Genomic DNA, 8623 nt, shown 5'->3' with positions numbered 1-8623 from the left:
CGCTTGACATTGTTTGCAATGCATGGTGAGAAACAGATGTACCCTTTTGTTTTCCGTCCAACATTACACAAAAGGAAGTGTTTCCATGCATTTCTGTCCTTTTATTTGCTGATTAATGAAACCACTTCAAAAAAAAAAACTAGCATTTGAGAATTAGTTAAAATGGGTTTTAAAAATTACCAAATTAACTAAATTCCATGACATTCTTTTTATACGATGCAAGAAGATAGTTATCAACATGACATAAATATAAAATGAATTCAATTTTTTAAAATATCTATGCAGAAATTATGCATTGTTTGGAAATATAATGAAAGCCTAAATGTGAAAACTAGACCTTAAAACTATGCACCGTCATAATCTCACAGCACATGTTAAACCAAACAATTCAACTATTATTTCTCTTTCAACTATTCATAACTCTCCTATGATTTGTTTAAAATTTGATTCGATTTTCATTAATCTTTAAATGAATCTGTTCATATATGTCATTTTTATTAGTTTGTGAATCATACATTTCTAGTTCACCTTTACAACGAGGACATCGCAAACTTTGTAGCTATTGACTGTATTGTTTGCTCGGACCATTGCATTTAATTCAGCTCGCCATCTGCAATGAAATAGATGCAGTCTGCACAGACATGTTTCATATTCAACTATAATTCAGTAGGTACAACTGCCACGCAAGGTTTAGGTCATGGTTTTGGTCATCTGTACCTTTGTTTGTTGCTTTTGAAGAATAGAGCTGAGGGAAAGAGCGCGAACACTTGAGGGAGAGTGAGTGTGCGCAATGATATTATGCAGCGCCTGAAAATAGTCCCCTTGGTAAATTTCAATAGTTGGGGACTATTTTCGGCTGCTGCGTAATATCATTGCTCCTCCTGCAGCCATGTTACAGCAGCAAAGTCCTTGATTATTTAGCCAAAATGAGAGTATAGTTCCTAGCCATATCTGCCCAGAGCCGGCGCCAGACCATAACTAACAGGGGGGCACTCGGCTTCCAACGGGGGGCACGCAATAGCAACAATAACTTGCAAAAACAAGACATTAAAACAACAAATACAGCAAGCACACACTCATACAACTAGTACAGACTGTCAGCTCATTTCCCGTATAAAGTGCAAAAGACCACAAACTATGCGCAAAACTATTGAACTTCGACCGCGGCGTGAGCGCAAGCTGAGCTCCGCTGCGCTCGCGCTTGGCTCGACGCAACAATAAACCGCCCTCGCGCGGCGCAAGCCATTGAAATGAATGGGTTTCATAGCGCAGCGCACACCGCGTCCTAGCTTTAAAAAAGCCGCTTTACCATAATCACGTCGTAATGCTGTTAACGGTCTATAGCCACACTTCACATTTAAGCTTACGTAATTTAAAACAACGCTAACTTACCTTTAAAATAGCTAAAGACGGCGTGTAAGAACATTAAACTTCCTTAAAACAGTGTCCTGTAGATTTGTAAATTCCACCTCGACCTCTAATCTCTGAGTTTGAGCCAGTCTGTGTTTGCATGAAGATGAAGCAGGCGGTGCTGGTTCGTTCTAAATGTTCTAATATCCATATTTTACATGATCCATAAAATAAAAAAACACGTTGCGAGTATCAAGTCACAAATATGCTAAAGACGTAAGACGGGTGAGACGCGGCAATACATCCAATCAGAGAAACTGGTCTATTTTAATTAAAGAAAACATATATCAACTATATTTTCCTCATTTGATTACATTACAAGTCATGAAACATTCAATGTTTAATTTATTTTAATTATTCTTGATATATATTAAAGTAATAAAAAACTTTGTAGGGGGGCACAACAACCTGTTCGGGGGGGCACTGCCCGCGAATGCCCCCCCTTGACGCCGGCCCTGTATCTGCCTAAAAAATCACAAGTTTAAATTTTCCGTTGTCTTAGTACACGATGTAACTACAGAAAAGTCAAGTTTTAAATAAGAAAAATATTGAAACTCTTTGGCTATTTATGAGCGCGATGCTAATGGTCTATTTAGATTTGATGGATTATGCTAAGCTATGCTAAAAATGCTAGCGCCAGACCCGGAGATCAGCTGAATGGATTCCAAAACTGTAAAAATCAAACGTTTAACTCTAGGGGAGCTCGAAAATTAGCATATTTTCAAAAAAAGTGGAGTGTCCCTTTAAAGGCCGAAACATGTCAAATTATAAACATGACATTTATAACCTATATTGTAGTCATGTCACACAGCTCTATTCAAGGACAAATAAAGCTGTAACAAATACTGCTGAAATTGATTGAATGCACCATAATAAACAAGATTATAAACAACAAAAGTCATGGCAAGCATTTTGTTTGCCGTTTCTATAGTTCATTTTATTTACTATTCTACGGTATCTGTACGGTTATTTGATCAATTACATATGATTAACTGCATTTAACATTGTTTCTAGTCTGCTGTTTGCATCCTCATACAGAATAGACCTGCAAAGCTGCAACACATTTTTTGACACTATATAGATCTGCATAGAAACAACTATGGACATATTAGTGCATTAGTAGTGCAAAAAGCATTTATGTTCATTTTCGACAAAAACATTCAGAACAAAGTGAAAGGACATTAAATGCATAAATAGTCTTTGCATAATTATTATTATTCTTTGTTTCATAAAACGACACCAAATCAGTTTATATCTGAAGACACAGGATGTGTAAATAATGACATCATTTATTTTCTAAATCAACTATTGCTTTAGTTATAATGAATCCATGGACATTTTCACCTATACCATTAAAAATAAAGGCCCACAAATAACCTTTTTAAGAACGTATAAACTGTATGAAGCTAGAGCAAAGCAATAATTTGTCTATTTTTTACTAAGGAAAAATGTTTTAATTCATCATCCTGTGGCGAGTCCGGGTGTTGCGTGTGATTGGCCGGTGTCCTCCCCCCAGGCGCCTTTGAGTGTGCAGATGAAAGCGGGCGAGGTGAGTTTTGATTTTTGCATGCAATGTTGAAGCCAAACGCTGCCACGCACCAATCAGAGACTAATCAACATCGGCCGCGTGCTATGTGTTCACGAGGCACAATACTGCTCATTCAACAGCTATTTATAAAAGATCAAATGATGCTTGCGCTCAGGGATATTTCGGTCAAAGACCTGTGCCCCCTTGTTTATTTGATGGCAATTTAAATTCGTGCCCAGAGAGACCCTTTATGATCAGATTTGTTTGAATTGTGCCAGGTGCTTATGACCTACTGTGGCACATATATTAATACAGAGGTGCACACATTGTGGGCCACGCTGATTATTTACATCCACAAGCAATTAATCAGAATGCAAGTGAACAGAATAAATATGTTGTAGCCATGGCAACGTGTTGTATAAAGTACTTTGGTCATTTTATTTTCAGTTCATGTCTGTTAAATGTATACAGTTTGGTTTATCATGCATTAAATATTAAAGTCACAATGAAATGAAAGTTGTGATTGTCTTATTTTCCCCTTATTTCATTGTGCCTTTAATGTGATGATGACTAGGTGCAATTTGCTTAAGGTTTTATTTGTGAAAAAGCTGAAAGAAATGATGGGTTTTGTGTGCAGTTGGCATCAGATGGTCAATTAAAGGGTTAGTTCACCCCAAAATTACAATTTTATCATAAATCAACCTGTGTCGTTCTAATCCACCAAGTCCTCAGAATGTCTCAAAGATATTTTTGATGAAAACCGGAAGGCTTGTGACTTAAGACATCGCCAAAAAGGTCCATGTAGATCAGTAGTTCAATAAAACTATTATGAAGCGACCAGAACAGGTTTTTTTTGCGCAAAGAAACAAAACGAACAATTTTTTTCAACAATGTGTTCACCTACTTGGTCTTTCGCGTTCATGAGCAAATACAGCGCATGCTGCTGATGTGACCTGCTGACATAGTTGCCAACATACAGACACAGAATACACTGGCAAGTAATTTTTGCATTAATATGGGCTGTTTAAGTAATGTTTGCATAAATAAAAAAGGGAAAAAACAATAACTGTTGACAACTATGTCAGCAGGTCACACCAGCAGCATTCACCGTAGTCTGCTCGTGAACGCGCACTGACCGACCAAGTAGGAGAACAAATTGCATTGCTGGGCAGTGAACTTTTAGCTTTAAAATTTTACAGGTATTATTTATGCTCTAATGCTCCGTTTACACCAACCGCGTTTCAGGCGTCAAAATCGCGTGTGCCGCACCTAGTTTGCCACTTGTTTAAATGCATTCGCGCGTCTAGAGCCAAGTAGACGTGCGGAAAAAGCAAGCATTTGACGCGCGTCAGAGGGAAAATCCGCTTCTTGTGGGAGGGGAAAGCGCTATGCGGTTCTCTGTTTGCAGGGATGGCTGATGTTGATTGTGCATTTATCGAGAGAGTTACCGGTTTGTATTTAGTCATCTTACTATAAAGGGAAAATAAACAGCGCGGGTCGATAAATGTCAGGTGACTCAAAAGTGAAATGTGTATTTAAAACTTACCAGGTTGCCTGATGTCCTCACTGACACTCTTCCAAGTGAGGTCCTTTTTATTCCTGTCTCTATAGAAATAAGAACTTGTGTCGTATAGCTCCGAGTGACTCCTCACGGATAATATCAAGCGTTCCTTCATGTTGAATGAGTGACTCCGGGTGGGGGTGCCGCCACAGCAGCAAGCAGGCTCCTGATTGGTTAACGCAGTGCAAAAATCCACCAAAGTTCAAAATTTTCAACTCTGGCTTCTGCCGCAAATTTGCGTTAAACGCAAAATGCACAAAAAGCACCATTAGCGTGTACCGCGCCATACGCTCAATGCGCGCCATTCGTGCGAACGAAAATACATGCAAATGAGAACTTTATTACTTCTGTCCTGTTTACTGAAAATCTGATGATTCTACTTAACTTTTGTCTTGTTTGTGTTTCTTTGTTTTCTTTTGTGAACTACACAAGGTAGGGTAAATGGTGATTTTATTTTATTTAACTTCTTAAATGGAGCTCACAGTCATGTCATATAATTTGAGTAACAGTGATTGAAATATTAAGAGGGTGCGTTTATTTACAGACCTTTGTTGTGAAGAGGTGTTTGGCAGCCAAACACAGCACTTATAATTCATAAGTGTTTGACAGTGATATTGATTCCTTCAACCGGCTAAAAATATATTTTATGTGCCCACAAGGCTCTGTTGAGCAGAAAATGTTTGACTTTCTATTTTTATTAAAGGACAAGTTCGGTATTTTACACTTAAAGCCCTATTTTCATGATGCTGGCCCTAGAATTTTCGAATGTTTGTTGTATCAACCCCCACCCCTACAATGGCTGCATAGGTGCACTGAAACAATCCTTCCTAACATGCATTAAACTATCATTTACAAAGACGTGAAACTCAGTGAGTGGTCAGGGGTGTTCACTGGTATGCTCATACAACAATCGCTGCAAAAGATGTTTCCAACAGTTATTTTAGCATTTGTTGTAAACTTGTGGACCTCTTTTTCCAAACGCCTCACACCCGTATATTCTTCCGCTTAGAGCTTGAATAATAGACACTCCAGCCCAGTTGGTGGCGATAATCCACCGTTGCCAATTGCAAGAATACAAACAACTCCATTTTCGTTTCCGGCGGCGGTGTAATACCGTACCTCACAGCACATCTAATACAAGTCAATGGAGTTGGACAAAAACTATGATAAAACCTGTTGGAAAGCATCTTTTGCATCAATTTTTGTGTAAGCATATCAGTGAACACCCCTGACCACTCTGTGAGTTTCACGTCTTTGTAAACAAAAGTTTAATGCATTTTAGGAAGGATTGTTTCAGTGCACCTATAAACCCATTCTAGAGGTGGGAGGTGATACAACAAACATCCGAAAATTCTCGGGGCAGCCGCATATGTCCAAATTTCAGTCAAAAGCGTTCTATTTCATCATAAACAATCTGAAAACAGGGCTTTAATTGTAAAATACCGAACTTTCATACTCTTTTTGAAAATAATGTAGTGTAACAGGTGTGCATTATTTTCGAATAATTCACAAGCAGTCATCAATTATTCTTTATGTACATTACAAGCAGCAATCGGCATACGGCTCCCACTTTTCTTGCCACCTGCCCCAAGGAGCCATGCCCGCAGAAACTGCAGGATTTTGGATGCACAAGCACCCGGGCAGTCCACGCTCCATCTGTGAAACCGTTAATGTTTTGCCGCTCTACTATTTAAAATGAACTTGGACACCTGCGACTGCTGCGTCCCGCCTGAAAGGGATTTTAAAATATGAATATAATATTTAAAGGGCCATTTCATCGGTAGAAACATTAATCTTTATGAAAGTGGGTCATATTTGTAGTCGAAATGTAACATAAATTTTGAATTTTGTGCCTATTTGTCCAAGAAAAGACAGAACGTGACTTTAGAGCACATTTGTATGAAAAACTACAACTCTCACAATGCACCACATTGCAGTGCAAGCCAATCAGAACACCTCTCAGATATGCTACTGTGTACATAAATGCCACATTAGTGTAAAAAAGAAAATAGAAACACTCACTTTATAGTCAGACGTCCGTTTATCCCTACAGGCTTTGGCTGTCACTTCCAGTTTAGGATTCTAAAATATGTATCCAGGACGCCGCTGTCCACATACGGTACGGAGCTTGGGTAGGAGCAAGCTTCATTCAGTTTCTGATTTATTTTTGAGAGTGCTTGGCCAAATATGTATATTCCCAAAGAAGAAAATGCCGCATCCTACACACAAACGCGTCCACAGACGCACTGGCTCAGCGCTTGAGCTCATAAGCTGAAACACATCTGTGAAATAAACACGCGCAAAGTACCTCTCTTGCCCGGGACCTTTCACCAAACAAATGTCCATATCCTGATCTGATGCGGAAATGTTGCACAGAAAGCACACAGCGAGAGTACAGGCACTACTAGTCCGTCCAAGCTCGAGCCAGTCCGGGCTTCTCTACGCAGCAGAGGCCGAGGGTTGCGGCGTCTTCCCCGGGCTCCTTTTCTCAGCCGAAGCCCAGGCTCCGGCCTACTCCTCGGGTTTCTGTTCCTCCATCTGCCTCAGCTCTTTGCTGTATTGTGGCATGAACAGCGGATTAGAGCATCACGCTTGCAAAATCACCCTCTTGAATATCATATTGATTACCTTCCGTTATTGTTGTAACATGAAGTCTGGTTCGCTCCACAACGTCTGTTAGCTTAGCTTAGCATAAAGATGGCAACTGATCATTTTTTTCCCGTCTGTGTTCGTATATTTTTGTAAGACCAACCCACTGATCTGTAATTGGTCTGTAGCGTGAGTGGGTCCCACCCATAGCCCCCACCTTGGAAAAATGAGGAAGGAGTGTCTGTAGTCTTTCACCCTCAACAAAGATACAGCAGTTCCTTCTTTCAATGACGCAAAATTAAGATTTTTACATCATTGAAAGAAGGAAGTGCCTCACTGAAATCTTTATTTCTCCCGTCTCAGGGGAAACTGAGGGAATGATGGACCATTCAAAAACATGACTGGGGTTCTAACAATACAAAGCTTAATGCAAATCGGTGAAGTTTCCCTTTATTAAACTATATAAATCATCATGCGGGCTGGATTGGACACCTTTGTGGGCTGTATGACATCACTGATATACATAAACGGTGGGTCCCATTACATGGAAGTCCCCGTTTCTACAGTAGCCCACGTCAGGTTACGCGCCTGTGTGTGGTCATGAAAATGTAACATTTGCACTTGTATTTAACTACTGCAGTTTTTTCTTTCTTTTTCACACCATTCCAGCATCTATGGCTATATTTATGGTTATATTTATGTTTTTGGCCTGTACCCTGTATGTGTTTCTCAATGTCAAGGATACTTTTTTGGCAGGACTGGTCCTTACCCACTGCGCAAAGTGACGTTGGAATGACGTCTTTTTCATGTAATTTTTGGACGTCCGAATCCGGTCCATAAAAGGGGTTGTTTTGTAACGCCAGGCAACGTCTTTTTTTCGACGTCTTCTGCACGTCTAAAGGTTGACATTCGTAGGACCTCCGTGTGAGGAAAATAGACATGAAAAAAGCTAAAAGAGATGATTGTCTCTGCAATTCACCCATCCATTGCAACACCGAAACACTTTAGTCATTTTGTGCCGCCCACGGGATTCGAACTACCGATCTCAAGCAAGTCTCGCTAACCACTCGGCCACACCATGAACTCAACATTGTGAAAATATGTGACAATATTTTCATGTTAAATTGTTACAAACTACACATTTAATTACAGATTTTTAACTGTACATTTAGATGAATTTGTATATAATTCAAGAAAGCAGAAAAAACAGTACTGTATAAATAATATAGAGTATTCGTAAATTTTAATCATGTACAACAATCCTGATATTTGTAAATAAACACATTTTTATAGGCCTAATCATGTAATATAGACATAGGCCTGTCATAGACGTCCAAATGACGTCCAAAGAATCACCCAGTTCAAACGTTAAATGTTGTCCGTAAATATGACGTCCAAATGACGTCCAAAAAATTACCCAGTTCAAACGTCAAATGTTGCCCGTAAAAATGACGTCCAAGTAGGGTCATGGTTGGACGTCCAAATAGTGGACCTAGTTTGGACGTCAAATAGATGTCCAGAATTGGTCATGGACC

The sequence above is a fragment of the Misgurnus anguillicaudatus genome, unplaced genomic scaffold, assembly GCF_027580225.2.
Source record: "Misgurnus anguillicaudatus unplaced genomic scaffold, ASM2758022v2 HiC_scaffold_26, whole genome shotgun sequence".
NCBI classification, from domain to species: Eukaryota; Metazoa; Chordata; class Actinopteri; order Cypriniformes; family Cobitidae; genus Misgurnus; species Misgurnus anguillicaudatus.
This window is presented reverse-complemented; position numbering follows the sequence as displayed.